The 19804-nt window shown below is 37.5% G+C and overlaps 1 protein-coding gene and 1 long non-coding RNA gene across 2 annotated transcripts in view; one reads left to right on the top strand and one right to left on the bottom strand.

The window, feature by feature from the left end:
- Window positions 1-19531, bottom strand: part of LOC102390520 — a 59375-nt gene extending 39844 nt beyond the window's left edge. Inside the window, exons 1-3 of the long non-coding RNA XR_003112059.3 lie at window positions 19395-19531; window positions 6201-6266; window positions 4659-4764 (exon numbers count right to left, since the gene is read on the bottom strand). This is a non-coding gene — a long non-coding RNA (uncharacterized LOC102390520). The remainder of the gene's footprint in view (window positions 1-4658; window positions 4765-6200; window positions 6267-19394) is intronic.
- Window positions 1-19804, top strand: part of LOC102390748 (triadin) — a 215567-nt gene that overhangs the window by 189539 nt on the left and 6224 nt on the right. The gene's annotated exons all lie outside the window — the stretch shown is intronic.

Here is a 19804-nt window from a genome sequence, read left to right as displayed (position 1 = left end):
TTTGAAACTTTTGTCTCCCATCCAACCATTTATTTGGTCCACATAGGGCTTTTATTTATTAATCTTTAAATGTGGTCATTTCGATAGGGTGATGGTCTCACTGCCTCCCTTGACTTTCACATCTCCTTCTCCATCACTCATTTGGGTCCAAATTTCCTTTGTGTGTGAGACAATTATGTGAGGACAGCTTCTTCTTGATATGATAATTTCTTAAATTCCCTATCAGCCTTAGTGTCTTAGTCTGCAAGGGCTGCCATGGCAAAATACTGCAGACTGCATGGCTTAAACAACAGAAATGTATTTTCTCACAGTTCTGGAAACTGGGAGTCTCAGGTCAGGGTACCTGAGATTGGATTCTAGTGAGAGCCTGTTTCCTGGCTTGTATACGGTCTCCTTCTTGCTGTGTTGTCACACGGCAGAGAGCACACGCTGGTGTCTCTTCCTCTTCTTAGCAAAGAAACTTCTATTGGATCAGGACTCCACCCTTGTGATCTCATTAAAGTTTCATTTCCTGCTAAAGGCCCTGTCTCCAATCCAGTTACATGGAGGGTTAGGGTTTCAACATATAAGCTTTGGAAGGACTCAATTCAGTCCATAGCAGTTGGTAACCTTTAAGTTTAGTTAATGTAAAGCAACTTGAATGTTTACCTCATATAATTTGTTCAGTTTAATAAGTTGTTTAAGTATTTCTTTTTTAGCAATCTATGATTTTCCCTTTTTCATTTCTATCATATATGTCTTCCTAACACCATAAATCCCTAACTTGCATCATCTTCTATACATGCGTATAACTGATAGGAGTTAAATATTTTCAAAAATTGTTCTTAACTGAACTCAAATATAACTGAGTTTATACTGATGGTAATAAAACAACAAAAAATCACTCTCGTTTTTGGTTACTGATATATATCAATTTACCTAGCTAGTAAGAAAGAAGAAATTTATAGTCCAAAAGCAAGGGAGGGAAATCAGAGTTATATTTCTTCTGACATTTGGACTATAATAGCTTATGTGACTTGAGATAATTAGACAAAAACAGACAAGTAACCATCTCACTGTCCAAATGTTCACAGAGCAAGAGATAGCCTGTAAATAATACTGTCACCTTTATGTTTCATCAGATTCTAATTCTACTGTTGTTGTGAGATGGACATAAATCTGGGGACTCCAATTCCCTAATCTAAGGCAGTTTCTGATAGGCATATTATTCAAATGTTTGACTCCACCTTAGCTCCTGGAAGAGGCTCATAAACCATCATGTAGCAAATGTTTTGCCTATCAGTCTGTCACTTGGAAAAGAACGTGTCATTTGTTAAATGGGAAGCTTAGGTTCTGCTATTATATTTAAAGAGAAATATTATTTGACATTTCATCCTGGAGCCCAATACAGTTTAAGTGAATAATCTAGCAATATTGTAGGATTCCAAGACTTTTGTTAGTAGTATCCACTTTGTGTCTGCAGAAAGGCAGTCTTTGCCCGGAGCATGCTGCCACTGAGCAACTTCCTAAGGAGCCCACATTATCAGGCAGCGCTGAGATCATGGGCTTTGTCAGCGCTTGCAGATGTGCTGCCTGGGACTTCATTAACATAATTGATTAGGAACTAGGACATATTTAGTATTAATCAAGCTGTTTTTAGTGAGGCTGATTATGCACAGTCCTTGATGCACTATTTTAGTCTGGAACTTCCTTAGGACCAAGTTGCAAGAAAATGGTATTATGTAAAAAGGAACTTACATGTGACACTAACATATGCTCTTTGATTTGAGGAATACAGTTAAAACAGGTCAAAATGTAGGAGCTTAAACATATTTGCATTTTAATGTTTAAAAGAGGAGGGATTATATATAGACTAGATTATTAAGTTTTCTCACAAAAGATTGGAAATAATTTAGGGTTTTATCAGTCAAAATCGAAAAAAAAAAGACCTTGTTATGGGCGAAAGCATTCTGCACATCCATGAAGCTCTTTAACGCTTCCTTTGTGCTTTCATAGCACTTAAAGCAATGAGTTTCTCACAGCACTTGCTTCTCATTCTGTGAAGTATCTATGCACTTCTTATCTTGGGTCACTTCTCTAAGGCCCGGAGGTGTCTCTGGTCTTCCTAGAATTTCAACCTCTCCCCACACCACACACTTTGTACACCATAATGAAATTATTTTGCTTTGAATCTTCAGATGTAAAAACTAACCATATATTAAATCAGTTGTTTTCTTTGAATCCTGAAGGAAATTGCAACCCACTCCAGTATTCTTGCCTGGAGAACCATGGACAGAGGAGCCTGGAGGGTCCATGGGATCACAAAGAGTCGGACACGACTTACGACTGAACAACAATCAACCGTGGGATTCTCCAGGCGAGAATACTCGAGTGGGTCACCATTCCCTCTTCCAGGGGATTTTCCTGAGCCAGAGATCAAACGAGGGTCTCCTGCATAGCAGGCAGATTCTTTACCTTCTGAACTACCAGGAAAGCCCTTACCACTATATGTCTTAGAATACCTTTGGCCTTTGTCCATGAAAATTAACTATAGCATCATTGAAAAGATCTTGTATAATGACAATCTCATGCAATCATTTTGGTCATTGTTGTCAATTTGCATTTAATTATGGACATAACTTACCTGGAACAAACTTAAAGAGAAAACTACATTCAATATAGTATTAATTCTTATGATTTTTCAAACAGTGTTACATTTTGCAATGAATTAGTTTTTCTATCTACTGTGAGCTCTCATTGCTGCTGAAAGGCTTGCAAGTTCAAGCCACTGTAGTTACCCATACATTCCACAAGTGGGACAGGTCTATGTGAGTACCTCGCCTGCTTCACCAAATGGTTCCTTATTATATTAACATCACAGGTGGTTTTAAGCCTTAACATGAGAGCCCATTTATCATGTTTGTCAGAGCTGTTTTTCTTAGGAGAGATTAGTCCAACTGCTCTAGAAGAGAGTCCTCAGTAATGAAACAAAAGAGCTTCAAGCAACATTTTCCATCCCCTTCCAAGCATCAAAAAAATCTGCTTCATTAAATCTTAATATTAGTACAATTGCTGGATATGATTCTGTTATTCTTTAATCATTGTTTCCACTGTGGAAGCAGTGACAGACTTTATATTTTGGGGCTCCATAATCACTGCAGATGGTGACTGCAGCCATGAAATAAAAAGATGCTTGCTGTTTGGAAGAAAAGTTCTGACCAACCTAGACAGCATATTAAAAAGGAGAGACATTACTTTGCCTACAAAGGTCAATCTAGTTAAAGCTATGGTTTTTCCAGTAGTCATGTATGGATGTGAGAGTTTCACTATAAAGAAAGCTGAGCACTGAAGAACTGAAGCTTTTCAACCGTGGTGTTGGAGAAGATTCCTGAAAGTCCTTTGGACTGCAATGAGATCCAACCCATCCATCCTAAAGGAAATCAGTCCTGAATATTCATTAGAAGGTCTGATGCTGAAGCTGAAACTCCAATACTTTGGCCACCTGATGTGAAGAACTGACTCATTTGAAAAGAACCTGATGCTGGGAAAGATTGAAGGAGGGAGGAGAAGGGGACGACAGAGGATGAGATGGTTGGATGGTATCACCGACTCAATGGACATGAGTTTGAGTAAACTCCGGAAATTTGTGATGGACAGGGAGGCCTGGCGTGCTGCAGTCCATGGGTCTGCAGCAAAGAGTCGGACTTGACTGAGCGACTGAACTGAACTGATTCTTTAATCAGCATTGCTGGATATTATTTTCTCTCCTCCTATTCAACACAATCCCCTCCACCACCACCAAAAATCATGTTGTATGTTCTCAGTGATCTCTGAAGAATTAAAGACTTCAATCCACATGTGATTGATTACTGGACATTTAATGTAAGCTGGCCACACTGCATCTATTCTGGCAAAGATGTGGAAAGGTATATATCTTATACTTAAATTACTTTTAATATTCCATTACAGACATAATTTGCAGTAATGGAACCAAATAAAGTAAGGTGAACTACTACTATATACCCTATCTTCTTCTTGAATAAATATATAACTGGTACTAACTTGGTACTGCAGTTGTGAATAATATTATAAATGCAATCACACAAAAGTGGGCAAGAGAACTCTCAAGAGAAGACTAAAGTCCCAGCTTCCAATTGCAGCTTTGACACTAATCAGTTATATTATCTTTGACAAATGGATTGACTTTTTAGGGCCTCCATTTCTTCTACTGTCAACTGTGGAGACTGAACTTAAATAATCTCAGAGATAATTTTCTGCTTTCACACCGAGAGATCTCAAGCTTATTTTTTCAGGCTGGTGGATTGGTAGTAAGCTGTATTAAGAGCAGAGTGAAGACTCCATGGCTTGGCCCAGATTTAAACAGCTCCTGTAGATGTGTAAGGTTGTGACCATGGTCTGGATACAGATGTCAAACTTGGGGCAACCAGGCATGTCCCCGTGAAATGGATAATACTATGAAGCATTATTTTCTGAAGTTCAAAAGTGAGTTGTACAGGTCATAAAAGCTGTGAAAGTTAAGAGGAAGATGAAATATGATTGAGGCAAGGCTATGTGGCCAAATCACAAGACTTGCATTGGGCCATAAAGAGTAAGTTGGTAGTATTTGTATGGAGGAGAAAGGAGCAATATAAGAAACTTATTATGAGATAATTTCTTACCGTAGGATGGATTTGAGGACAATGTTCTACAGGAGCTAGTAACATTTTATTTACAGTTCTATTAAACTGGGAACTTTATCATCTTTGCTCTTCATTGAGATACATCCTGAGAAGCAAAAAGCATAAAATAATAAAATAGAAATTTGGCTCAGGTTCTCATTCCATTAACACTATGACACAGTAAATCTTGTTGAACTTTTGGGCAATACAATATTTCCCTTTGTTTTGAGATGAACTTAACTCATATCTTTGTGCAGTTTTTAATGGAATTGACCTCTAGTTGTAAATTTTGATAACATAGGTAAACCATACTACTTTTGGGGCCTCTTTTACTTAGAAAGTTGCTATGAGGACTGCTTGAAATAATGTATATAGCAACTTAGCACAATTGGGTACTTAGCTATTAGTTACTATTATCATTATTTTTTTAATCAGCAAATTTGTACATATAGTAAATACTTAATTTTCATGGTAGATTTTTATTGATATCTGTAGAAGTTAATATGGTAATTGCATCAATGTCATTAGTCAGCAATTGTGAAACTCTATAAAATTTCTTAATATAGGACTCTGGTCATATCCTGAAGAATTTTGTACACAAAACTGAATCATTTACCCCTCTCCCACCCCCCCACCCCGCCTACCCATAGACTGCATGAGCCTGCTAAAACAACTGAGCAGAGGAGTAGTACAATTAGATTTGCATTTTAGATTACCGAGTCAAGGATAAGTAAGGTGATGAGTCAGCAATGAGTCAGCGATAGTAAGGGTGGATGACTAAGGGTAGAGCTTGGAGGTTTAGAGGTAAGAAAAATGTAGGAGGCTACTGTTTATGAGGAAAAATCATGCTACTTTTGTTATAAACAATCACATTGAACCCTCAAAACAATTTCAAGCAGTGAATATGATTTATATCATTTCAAGAGAAGATCAGAGGAATCAAATAAATTGCCTAAGATAACGCCATCCTAACAATGGTATAATTGGAATTGGAATTCAAATGTCTCATGCCCGGGATCAGTCTATTCCATTATCTAGAGCTAGCAATTAAAAGTTAAGGCTGAGCATAATTGCTAAAGTCTTATCTGACTTGGGTAAATGAATGGCGCTTAAGAATAAGAACAGGTTTGGGGAGACGATAATGCATTTAGTTTCAGACTTGCTTAGCGCATCAGGGTCCCTGGAATATTCAAAATGGATGATTAAGAGTGTTTAATGAATGTAGTGTTTATAAAGGTTTGAGCAGAGTTATGGTGAAGCACCCCAAGCCTGACCAACTCAGGATGGCTTTATCAGTCCTAGGCCTGAGGAGTCATGGAAATGGAGAGGTTTACAAATCCCCAAACATTGTAACTCTAAGAGAGATATGCCCAGCCAGAACTATGTCCTTTAGTAGAAGAACATATCATCAACAATTTGTAAAATTATGTATATAATATTCTCAGTGAGCCAGGGAGGTAGTTGGAGAATAAATATTCAACTATCTCTTTTATTTTTCCTGCTCTATTATCTCTTGATATTGTTCCTATTGGGCAAACTAACCTGAATCCAGAGGTTGTATTAATGCTTCGTTAACACAATCCATAAAGGTGAGGGTGGATCTTGGACCTGGAAAGAAAATGAAGAGTCTGCCATGTGTTGAGCAGCATGTTAAGTGGGATTCACATAAGTGGTCATCTCCAGCAGACAACTGAAGCTAGGAGCCTGGAGTTCACAAATGAGAGAGTTACAGACACTGAAGTCATAAACTTAATCTGAGCATAGCATTTCCAGAAGCATGTGGTGGGGAGTTCTAGTTCTATGTTATTCTTGGTGAAAAAGAATTCATAGTGTAATGCTTTGGGTCTGCATAATATGTTATGTTTCCTTTTTGGACGGTCTTAATGTATACAATTGGGCTTCCCTTGTGGCTCAGCTGGTAAAGAATCTGCCTGCAATGTGGGAGACCTGGGTTCAATCCCTGGGTTGGGAAGATCTCCTGGAGAAGGGAAAGGCTACCCACTCCAGTATCCTGGCCTGGAGAATTCCTTGGACTATACAGTCCATGGGGTCGCAAAGAGTTGGACACGACTGAGTGACTTTCACTTCACTTCACTTCAATGTATACAATTATATTAAAAAGAACTATGAAATTCTTATTAGAAAACTGTTTAATTATTTTTAACCTCAGTGATGCTCACAATTTGTGATTGGAGAAGCATTACTGTTCCCAGTAATACTTATTGAGCTCCCAAGGAACAGGAGATCTTAAAAATGTCCTGTTACAAATTTTCATTTTGAATATAACTAAATGGCAGGCCAGTCATGAGTTTGAGTGAGGTTTAGGGCACCCAAGAAGGAAAATGTGGGAATACCATTGTCTTGGAGTTCTCCAGAGAAATAGAGCCAATACAATATATGTGCGCACACACAACTGCCCCCCTACACACACACACACACACACACACACACACACACCCAGCAGGGCAGGGAGAGAGGAGAAATAGAAGTTATTCTAATGAATTGGTTCATGCGATCATGTAATTTGGGGTGCTGGTAAGTCTGAAGTCCATCGGGCATGCCTGGGAAGAGTTAATATTATTTTCTCAAGTCCAAAGGCAGACTAGAGGCAGAATTCCTTCTTCCTTAGAAAATGTCAGTCTTTTCTCTTAATGCCTTCAACTGATTGGCAATCTACTTTACTCAAAGTCTACTGATTTAAATATTAATCACATCTAAAAAATACCTTAGAGCAACAATTAGAATGGTTTTGACCAAGTAACTGTTACTATGGCGTAGTCAAAATGAACCATACCAAATGTCATCACATAAAATTAACCACCAAAACATCAGCAGAAGACAGCCTAGAAAGCTAAATATGAAAAAATAATGAGAAAAGAAAGGCTACAACAAAGCCAAGAGCCCCAGAGAGATGGATATGACAAAAATTGGCCAGGGTCCTTTAGATTTGTTGATTAGAAGATCATGGTGACCTACTGCTATACCCTACCCAGGAATGAGGGTATAGCAATCAGGAGTCTGGACTAAAGATCCACTAGTTCGTATTAGTTTCTTAAACTCAGAGAAATGACTCAGCTTCCTCATCTAAAAAGTTTTATTTTCAACATAATAATCTCAAAATTCTGTTTCATCTCCACAATTTTATCATGCTTGAGGCTTTTATTTCATTCATTTTCCTCCCTACACATTTATTTAATTTCCTTGTGTTACACAAGGGCTAATCCCTACTTCTGAGGGGAAAATGAATCATCTATTTAAGTCTAAAAATTTTTCCAACATTTTGTTGTTTTTAAACTCTTTATTTTCAGATGATTTTAGATTAACAGAATAATTGTAAAGATAATATACAGATTTCTAATATATTTTTCCTCTAATGTTTTCATTTTACATAACCATGATTCACCTACCAAGACTAAGAAATAAACTTTGGTACACTAGTCACTGAACTACAGACTGAATTCAACTTTCACCTTTCAATTATTTGTAAAAAAATTTTAAATTATTCTTTCTTACATGTGTGATGAGGACACAAATATTAACACACATATTCATAGCTTTTCCCCACCACCGTAATGCCGAAGGAATATTCTAGATATGCCTGGTCAGCTCCTGAGTGCTTATATTATACTTAGGACTCAGGATATGCTGGCTGAGCCAAAAAAAAAAAAAAAAAATTTGGAAGAAGCTCAAATAAATTAATTCATGTTTGAACAAGGGATAGTCCCCAGAAGAAAACATAAGATTTGGACAGTGAGAAAAGAGCTTGAGAAGGGAATAGGAGAGTCAGCATGGGCTGGAGTAAGTTTTTAGTGTGCTTTCCAGAAAGAGAGCTTTCTGGTGGTTCAGATGATAAGGAATCTGCCCTCAATGCAGGAGGCCTGGGTTCGATCCCTGAGTTGGGAAGATCCCCTAGAGAAGAAAATGGCAACCCACTCCAGTATTCTTGCCTGGGAAATCCCATAGGCTTCTCTGTCTAGAGACCACAGCCACCAGGCTGTGGTCCATGGGGTCCCTAAGAGTCGGACACGACTGAGCGACTAACACTTCCACTTCCAGAGAGAGAAGGTTTTTGGAAGAGCTGCTATGATGAGAGATGATTGGGGAATCCAATAAGGAGAGAACCTTTAGAACGTTTTGCTTTGGGTCATACAACATTAGCTATTTTGAGATACCTCAGGAAAGATTTAAATATGTCTTCAACTCTTCCTTGAATTTTAAACTGCCATTTCTTTTGATTGCAGCACTGTACAGGGCTAGGCATGAGGTAACACAGTTATGTGGAGTTAATATGTTGGAACAAGTATAATTCAGCTTAGTATCATGGAAAAGGAGGTAAGCCTTAACAACTGACTTGACTAAATTAACGGGAAAAAATAGAAACACAAAAAACAAATAGGTGGAAGAGTGTCAAGAAAAAGGAAATATAAGGACATGTCCCGTATATGAAATATAATAGCCTAATGGCTGGAGAAGGCAATGGCACCCCACTCCAGTACTCTTGCCTGGAAAATCCCATGGATGGAGGAACCTGGTAGGCTGCAGTCCATGGGATTGCTAAGAGTTGGACATGACTGAGCGACTTCACTTTCACTCTTCACTTTCATGCATTGGAGGAGGAAATGGCAACCCACTCCAGTGTTCTTGCCTGGAGAATCTCAGGGATGGCGGGGCCTGGTGGGCTGCCGTCTATGGGGTCGCACAGAGTTGGACACGACTGAAGCGACTTAGCAGCAGCAGCAGCAGCAGCAGCCTAATGGCTCAGATGGTAAGGAGTCTGCCTGCTATAGTGCATGGGGTTGCAAAGAGTTGGACATGACTGAGCAACTTCACTTTCACTTTCATGAAATACAAATCTACATTTTTTGATGTTGTTCAATTTCTCAGTTGTCTGACTCTTTGCAACCCCATGGACTGCAGCATGCCAGGCTTCCCTGTCATTCACTGTCTCCTGAAATTTGCTCAAACTCATGTCCATTGAGTGGATGATGCTATCCAACCATTTCATCCTCTGCCACCCCCATTCTCTTCCTGCTCTCAGTCTTTCCCAGTACCAGGATCTTTTCCAATGAGTCGGCTCTTCACCATCAGGTGGCCAAAGCATTGGAGCTTCAACTTTAGCATCAGTCCTTCCAGTGAGTATTCAGAGTCGGTTTCCTTTAGAATTGACTGGTTTGAATTCCTTGCTGTCCAAGGGATTCTCAAGAGTCTTCTCCAGCATCAGTTTGAAAACATCAATTCTTGGGCACTCAGCCTTCTGTATGGTCTAACTCTCACATCCATACATGGCTACTGGAAAAACCATAGCTTTGACTATATGGACCTTTGTAGGCAAAGTGATATCTCTGCTTTTTAATATGCTCCTTAGGTTTGTCTTTTAGTACACATTAAATATTCTTAAGAAACTTGCATCTCCAGAGTTAAAACTTTTCCATCTTGTTATAATAGTCTTGATTTCCCATTATTGATTAAAAATGCTCTTTGTGAAAATCATTAACTTTACCCATAATAAGATAAAGAAGTTATGTTTTTCTTCCCCTATACATCTGTCAATATAGCAAGGAATGTCATCTGATTTGACAGTCCAGTAGCAATATTTTTATTCTGGAGATCCCCAGAATAAAAAATCAAAAAATCAAGAGATGACAACCAAGAATCAGGGAAGAGTAAGGGGCTTTCTGTTGATAAAGGCCAGCTTTTTGGCTCAGAGATCTTTCATAACTTTCATGCTGATATTAAGAATTAGATTTTTCCCCTATATTTTGACCAAAGAGAAAATTAGGGATGAGAAGTTTTGTGAATAAGAGTAAGTGTGATTTTTATAGCTTCCTTATTATGAAATTTTAATTGGAACCTTCTTGTGCCAGCAAATTTCTCTCAGAAAGCATTTTACAAGAAAGAGCCAGGTCCCTCCAAAGCTCTAGTTTATAAGTACCATTTTTTCATCATAAAACATTTATTTGCTATTTGTTTCAGCTTAACCTAAATGTTTCTTTCTGTTTTACAAACGTCTTAGAATCCCCATTGAGATTATTCATTCTCTCTAGTACTGATGGAAAAAGTGGCTGCACTGTTAAAGCCAGGTCTGTTTTACCCAAATGGAGTGAGAAGTCTTGGCAATTGTTCACATGATAAATGGTGACAGATACTTGCTTAAATTATGTAAGAATTTTGTGTAAAAAAATTTGATCTACTAGACTAGACCTTCCTTATATTAGGAAGAAGACCAAAATTGCATTAATGGTTTGGTATAATTTATGAACGATGATGAAACTTATGTGGTCTATCATTTGAAATAAAGTTGAATTCCATATATTATAACAATTACAACTAGATAAGTTGTATTCGTTGAAGGGGCACTTATTTCCTTTATAAATATTGATATGTATTAAGCTTGGGCTTCCCTCATAGCTCAGTTGGTAAAGAATCCGCCTGCAATGCAGGAGACTCTGGTTCAGTTCCTGAGTCAGGAAGATCTGCTGGAGAAGGGATGGGTAACCCACTCCAGTATTCTTGGGCTTCCCTTGTGGCTCAGCTGGTAAAGAATCCACCTGCAATGTGGCAGATCTGGGCGCGATCCCTGGGTTGGGAAGATCCACTGGAGAAGGGAAAAGCTACCCACTCCAGTATTCTGGCCTAGAGAATTCTATGGACGTCCATGGGGTCGCAAAGAGTTGGACACAACTGATCGACTTTCACTTTCATGCATTAAGCTTAATGTCAATAATTAAAAGGCTTTAATTGAAAATCACACTTATAAATGTGCCCAATATACCAGTAACTTTTGGTAATGTTAAAGTTAAATTTTATTTCAAAATAACTATTGAGTCTTTCTAATTTATTTAGTAACTGAAGAGCTAAATTCTCAAGGATCTGTTATAAAAATAGCCATATCTTTGAAATAATACTTTAGAGTAATTTATACTTTGATTTTAAATGATAACCAACTTTTTTCTTAAATATCATAGTCACATACAGGAAAAACTCAATTCTCTGATGTTTTTAGTTATTTTTGACATTTTAAATGCAACAAAGTACTTTTGCAATTCATTTCCAGCTACAGACAAATGTAGGAAATGTATATAGATAAAAATATGGAAAAGGTAATTATATGTAAATAATATGATTTTGAAAATTGACAGTTACTAGAAATGAATCTTATATTTTCCTTACCCTTGTAGGAAGATGCATTAGAAAATTTATACTAAAATATCTTCAGCAAGCAATGATTCTGCATAAAAACTACATTTTAAAAGGGTTAAAAAGTTTTTAGATAAACTTCAAATAATTGTAGCACCAAGAAAATAAATAAATAAAATTAAAAAGAACAAAAAAGAAAATGCAAAATACTCTCTTTGAACCTATTCAGAGATGAGGGTGTGGATGGAGAGCTTCTCACTTGAGTCTAGGACTCAATAAACTTTAATTGAGCATTTGCTTCCCAGAATGTAAAAGCATTGAGAGGAAAAATAAATACCAGAAGGAAAAAGAACAGATGTGGCAATCTTTATCTATATAAACATAATCCATTCAAAAATAATGCAATTGTTTTATTGTTTATAAAGTTTTTTTTCATTTTTGAAAGGTTTGGTCACAATCTACTTTATCCATTTGAAATGTGAAGTTTAAATAATCTTTCCCTTTGCATTCTCTTTTGCATACTAAATTCAGAAACAAAAAAAATTGTTATTATGTCAGAGAACTTTGGATGTGAGAGACCTGAAAGACAAGTTTCACAAAGATAGGTTAGAAGCTGGCACTTCTTTTCTAACCACACCTTAGTTCATTTGTAATTTTTTGTTAGAGTAAGTCTACTGCAAACTTCATATTCCACGTTGTAGGGAAAAGAACAGAGTTTTCAGTGATACTTAGTTTTAAATCCTTGTTGTGTCACTTACATGATTTGTGAATTTGGGCAAGTTACTCATCTTTCCTGAGCCTGTTTTATCTCATAAAGGATATGTAGACTTTCATCTGAGAACTAAGTATATATTCTAACACATATAAGGTCATGTGCTATATTCTATTATAGTATTCTACTACAGTGTAATTTTATATCACCTTAAAATCAGTTTCATTAAACCAAACTAACACAATATTTTGGCCTTGTTCTGATCATATAAAATAACTATTTATGTTACCGAGTCCAAGCACAGTCTGCTCACCGCACAACAAGCCAATAAACCTGAGAGACAAGATATTGAGGCAAGGAATACAACTTTATTCGGAAAGCCAGCTGATTGAGAAGATAGCAGACTAATGTCTCAAAATAACCATCTTGTCAGGGTCTGGATGCCAGGTTCTTTTATAGAACAGAGAGCGAGAGAAGTTGAGGAAGTAAAGTAAAAGGCCATTATTTTGCAAATATCTCCTGGAATGGCCAACCTCAGGGAGGGGATGTGATAACCTCTTTACTCTTGGAGCCATTCACAGGTGAGCAGGGTCAGACAGCATATTAAAAAGCAGAGACATCACTTTGCAAACAGAGATCCATATAGTCAAAGCTACAGTCTTTCCAGTAGTCATGTACTGATATGAGAGTTGGACCATATAGAAGACTAAGCACCTAAGAATTGATATTTTTGAATTATGGTGCTGGAGAAGACTCTTGAGAGTCCTTTGGACAGCAAGGAGATCAAACCAGTCAATCCTAAAGGAAATCCACCCTGAATACTCATTGGAAGGACTGATGCTGAAGTTCCAATACTTCAGCCACCTGATGGGTAGAACCAACTCATTGGAAAAGACCCTGATGCTGAGAAAGATTGAAGGCAAAAGAAGGGGGCAGCAAAGAGTGAGATGATTAATGGCATCACTGACTCAATGGAAATGAATTTCAGCAAACTCTGAGAGATAGTGGAGCATAGAGAAGTCTGGCATGCTGGAGTCCATGAAATCGCAAAACGTCCAACAGGACTTAGCTACTGAACAACAATAACAGAGTCAGATTATCTTCCTATGAGCTGAACAAAGGCTGAACAATGGCACTTTTAGTTTAGTAATCAGGCAGAGGGGTAGAATTCCCTGAGGCAGGGCATTACGTATGACTACAATAGTAGAAGCAACAAAAAGCAAAGGTTAAAATCAAAGAAACATATCCATCACGGAGTCAGAATTGGCCGTTCCTTGCAACATGGAGAACACGTTTCCACAGTCTTTTTTGAAGCTTAAAGAAGTGTTACATAATCTGGTATCTTGAAAATGTTTGGATTCATACTAATTAGCTCTGGATTCCTTTGGACATCTACTTCATGAATGGTACTGTTTCACAAAGAGTTGTCAGCCTTTACCTACTGGACAGGAGTAGGCACTCAGCAGGCACCTCCTTCGGCTGGCATTGAGAGTAACTCTTGCATACTCATCTCAGAATTCACATACCATTGTCCCAGGAGCAGCTTTTGCACTTTCACGTGGTGCTCTTGGATTTGGGCCTCTGCTGCCTCCCTTATATGTAGAGTACATCATGAGAAATGCTGGACTGGATGAAGCACAAACTGGAATCAAGATTGCCAGGAGAAATATCAATAACCTCAGATATGCAGATGATACCACCCTTATGGCGGAAAGTGAAGCAGAACTAAAGAACCTCTTGATGAAAGTTAAAGAGGAGAGTGAAAAAGTTGGCTTAAAGCTCAACATTCAGAAACTAAGATCATGGCATCCAGTCCCATCACTTCATGGCAAATAGATGGGGAAACAGTGGAAATAGTGGCTGACTTTATTTTTCTGGACTTCAAAATCACTGCGGATGGTGATTGCAGCCATGAAATTAAAAGATAATTGTTCCTTGGAAGAAAAGTTATGACCAACCTAGACAGTGTATTAAAAAGCAGAAATATTACTTTGCCAAAAAAGGTCCATCTAGTCAAGGCTATGGTTTTTCCAGTGGTCATGTATGGATGTGAGAGTTGGACTATAAAGAAAGCTGAGTGCCGAAGAGTTGATGCTTTTGAACTGTGGTGTTGGAGAAGACTCTTGAGAGTCCCTTGGACTGCAAGGAGATCCAACCAGTTCATCCTAAAGGAAATCAGTCCTGAATATTCATTGGAAGGACTGATGCTGAAGCTGAAACTCCAATATTTTGGCCACCTGATACAAAGAACTGACTCATTTGAAAAGACCCTGATACTGGGAAAGATTGAGGGCAGGAAAGAAGGGGACGACAGAGGATGAGATGGCTGGATGGAATCACCAACTCAATGGACGTGGGTTTGGGTGGACTTTGGGAGTTGGTGATGGACAGGGAAGCCTGGTATGCCGCAGTCCATGGGGTCGCAAAGAGTCGGACAGAACTGAACAACTGAACTTAACTGAAGTGAACTACGTCCCTTAATGAAAGTGAAGTGTTAGTCTCTCAGTCAGGTCCAACTCTTTGCAACCCCATGGACTATAGCCCACCAGGATCCTCTGTCCGTGGAATTTTCCAGGCAAGAATACTGGAGTGGTTAGCCATTCCCTTCTCCAGGGTATCTTCCTGACCCAGGGATTGAACCCAGGTCTCCCACACTTCAGGCAGATTTTTTACAATCTGAGCCACCCTGTCTCCACCCATAATGCCCCTAAATCCATGTTGTAACTGTAAACTTTATCCCTTGTTAGTATCATACCCAAAATTCCTCTTAGGAATAGTTTAAAATTCAAACCCTGGCAAAGGGTTTGACTTAAGGTTACCTGATCATTTGTTGATTTGTTGACATAAACCAACTGTTTATGTAAAGGCTCTGGGCAGTCACTGGAAAATGCTCTAGAATTTCTGGTTGTGAATTGTTGTTAGTAGCTGATAATGAGAAAAACTGACTTGTAAGAAAAATTCAGCATTCACTAAAGGAAAAGTCAAGGGAAAGACTGGATTCCGGTTCTGGAAAGCCAGTTTAGTTTACTCCATATAACTCAAGTGAAGAGTTTTGCTATTACAGTAACCTAGTTACAATGTAAAGAGAGGTACTCCCACCATGTGTCTATAATGTTGCATTCCTTCAAGAGTCCCAGATAAAATTTGAAGGCAATTTTTGGGAAAAAATGAAGAAGAGTATTATTACTGAATCCTTTTACTTTCTTAGTCTTCATTGCAACATGGTCACACAATCTAGTGGGGCACTTGACACCCATCACTCAGCAGCAGCCAAAATTCCTCTTAAAACATAACTCATCACAATACAGTTGCTCTGCTTGAAACCTGTCAGTGACTTCCTACCTTACTCACAATAAAATGGAAAATTCTTATTGTGAACAAGATTCAATGTGATTGTCCCAGCTACATCTCTGACCATTTCTCTTCCCATTCTCCTCCTACATCTGCCACTTCAGCCACTCTGGTCTCCATGCTCTTCTTTGAATATAGCTAGAATGCTCCTCTTTGAAGGTCTTGGCACATATGTTGCCTCTGCAGGAAGATTCTTCTCCCTAGGAGCCTACTTTTGTTCAAGTATCTTTTCAAATGGTGCTCATTCAAAAAGGTATAACCCTGTTCCTCATAAAAAAAAAAAAAAAAAAAAAGCCACTTCCCATTCCCTCATACTCTAATCCTCTAAACCTAGCTTTGTATTTTTTCTGAGCCTTATTATCATATGACTTTATATACACTTATATATGTATTAATATATAATGCATACATATAAACATAAACATATTCGTTAAGACTTAAAAATGGACTTTTCTCTAGCCTTAAAATATTTTAAGCCATAGCAATCGGAGAACATAAGCAGCTATTTACAAATTGAAAGCTTTTTGAGTTAACTGTTCTCAGAAAAATTACAAAATAAATGCAAGATGAGACATACTTCCTTTGGAGAAATAAAGGAATAGACAAGTGAAGAGAGACTTGAGTATATTCTACTCATTCCCTCTGCCTTTTATGGTTGAAGACAGAAGATTTGCTTACAATTTCATTATGCAGAAACTACTATTTATAGAATAACTGGAATCCACTTCATTCCAACACAATGCCCCTTTATAACATGTTAATTCCTATTTTTTTCTTAAGGTTTCACAATGTATAATATTCCTGATATAGCCTCCCTCAACACAGAAAAAAAAGAATTAATGTGCATTTACTCAGATCAACAAATGTCACACTTAGAAAAACTGAAGATTTTATGTAGTCAGATTTTGATTGTTTCAAAAATATAGTAATATATGCTATCATTATTCTTTTGGAATGTCCACTCTTGTCCAAGCACTTTGGCTCAGTTTCTTCACAATAAGTTGGCAAGGTAGATTTTACTAGTTCCATTTTTCAAATGAGGTAAATGAAATTCCGTGTGTCACAGCACGTTGCAATGTCACAACCAGAAGGGGTCAGAGACAGAATTCAGACCAAAGTCACCCGTGCTAGCACCTCCCATTGTCTCTTGTTTCATTCCTCTCTGTAGATAACAATGGAAAGCTCTGATAGTCATTGGTGTAATTGAACTTATCTGTTTCTGTGACGTTTTCTGTGATGTACTGTGACTGGGGCTCCAGGTCAACCTCTGCCACTCTAAACAAACAAGGTGACAGTGAAGAGCTGTGTTGGAATGCATTGTTATGAAAGAAGCACGTCCTTATTTACTTAACTGGGACCAAGAATACATCAATCCTGGCCACAGAGAGTTACAAAAGCATGTAAATTTTGGATAATCTCTACACAAGAAAGGCATGAGGGGGAAGAACAAAACATAAGATGAAAATGAAGCATTTGCATTTGTTTGCTCGTTTTGCTAGGAACAGGCATCTTCAAAAGCTTTACAATTATAATTAACTATTGTGCATTCTCTGGCTTTGAGATGGAATAAAAACATTTAAAAGCAAGAGAAAAGCCCATTGTAAGGGCTTAGGAAGTAAAAAGTAAGTCATTTAATTTTTCTTTCATCTGATGTTAATTTATGCAGAAACTAATAACATACTTGTGACTCAGAGCTGCTTATTGTGGAGAGAATTTCTCTCTCAGCCAGTCTTTCCTGTGATCCCTACCAGATAGAGCCATCATTTCCCAGCCTATGACACTTTGTCAGAGAAAAGCACTATACTGATAAGTTCACACTCTATGGACACACTTAATTGCGAACCCTCTGAGAACCCATGATATAAAATGTCCTAACTCTTCTCTAGCTGTTACTAACAAAACAGCAAACAAATTGGAGGAGAGCACGAGGAGTAAATTGGATATGTGGGTGCATAGTCAGGTGGAAAGAAAGGAGTATTGTTGACTACTGAAGGATAAAAATGTCAAGGGAAGGAGAGTCTTCATATATGAAACATGGATTACTTTTATATCCAAGAAGGAGATAATTAAATTGTTGTACCTTTTATAAATGAAAAACTTAATTTCTCTGCTGCCAGATCACATAGAGAATAGATGGTAGTACTTGAAGAAATGCAGGGATCTTCAGAAGTTGATATTTTAAATAAATTAACCATGAATAAAGTAAGTCCCATAATGACAGCTTAAAGGTCTAATTCATAAAAATGTTATTAAAGTACATTATTTATACCTGCTTTTTGTGGATTTCTGTTCTTATTCACGACTCTTTCAGTGTATGGCCATAATCACAGGAAGAGTGTATAATGGAAGCATTAATCAATCTGAACTAAAGCAAGGATACTGTATCACCACAATAAAATCCCAGCTATATTAATATAAAGGGTAGAATTTATTACACAAGGTAATTCTCTTTAAAAAAAAAATGATAAAGAATGTCTTCCATCTTATGGCCTCAAATACCAACTTTCATTCCCAAGTTTAATATAAGATGAACTAATTGTCATGAACTTTTTAATAAAATATTTATTCATCTACATTATGAAACTTTAGAGACTCAGATACTAAGTTGGATACTAAATTGTGATCTTATCATGTGATCTTATCCTGTATTTATCATGACTATGGCATTGATTTTTAAGTTAGGCTAAGAAATATTTACAGTTAGTCTCTGTGTTAATTAACTGCTTTTCTGACACGTGGCATCCGATGGTAATGTTTATTAGCAAATGCCAATTCAATTGTCTGGCATATGTATCTATTTAGATAAAATGAAAAATTTCCTGCAACATAAAATTTCCCCCAGAGAAGCTGAAAGTACTGATACTTAAATCAAAAGTATATTTATTCAGAATTTTAAACATGTTTTACATATTTAATATGGATAAACCTTTAGGAAAAAGCAAAGTAGAATTCACTTGGTTTATTTCTGACTCTAGAACTATCAAAATCTGACTTCTTGACTTTCTATTTCTGATTAGATGAGCTGTAATGGTACACTGTAGATACATTTAGACAGAGTGTGAATATATTTCTCCCTACCACACTAACTTATCTCTAAGAGTCATGAAAAGAGGTTCTTTATAAATTATACGCCTGACACTGAAAGAAAGGGTTGTGTTTGATCTTGTAGGTAAAAAATCTCTATACCTAAGGGAATGAATTAATTCTTGTATTTAATAAGATGCAGTCATTAGTAGGCAACTTAAGCATTCATACTAGAACTACACATTGAGTTTCTTCAGCATAGTAACAATCTCATAATAGTTCTGGGTAATAAAAATCTTTGAATGCCTGGAATTTATACTTGAGGAGACAAATTACAAACAGAAAGGTATTTCAAATATAAGGTAAATCACACTACTAACTGAAGATAAAAATCAGTTTGTTTCCGACATTAACTGTGCTTACAGCTGCCTCACACCTAAAAGTACTGAATATTCCATTTTAACAACTGTGTACTTCTACATGACTTTGTCATTTGAAATGAGAGCACTTACCAGAAAAGCGTCCAGGGATGTCTAGTTGTTGCATGGCTATCACTGGCCACCATTTGAGTTTCCTTCTGCCCCTCAGACCAAGATTTTCTCAGATATCTGAAAGAGAAATCCCCCATGAAGAAGTCTAGAGGCCCCACAAGCTGTCAAACCACTTTATGTGTCAGTTGGATTTACTGCAACCTCTGGGTGAAAAGACAGTCTGAGCACACAGATTGATAGAGCCACTCAGAAAGGCCACTGGAAGTTATGTCCCCAGTACAGTGCCAGACAAATGTCACCAGACTCCAAATGTCTGTTGACAAGAGGCAGATTTGAAAAACAGTAAAATCAAAATAGATATCATTAATGGCCTACTGTGGGCCTCCCTGGTGACTCAGGCAGTAAAGAATTTGCCCACAGTGCAGGAGACC

This window comes from Bubalus bubalis, chromosome 10 (assembly GCF_019923935.1).
Source record: "Bubalus bubalis isolate 160015118507 breed Murrah chromosome 10, NDDB_SH_1, whole genome shotgun sequence".
NCBI classification, from domain to species: Eukaryota; Metazoa; Chordata; class Mammalia; order Artiodactyla; family Bovidae; genus Bubalus; species Bubalus bubalis.
This window is presented reverse-complemented; position numbering and strand designations above follow the sequence as displayed.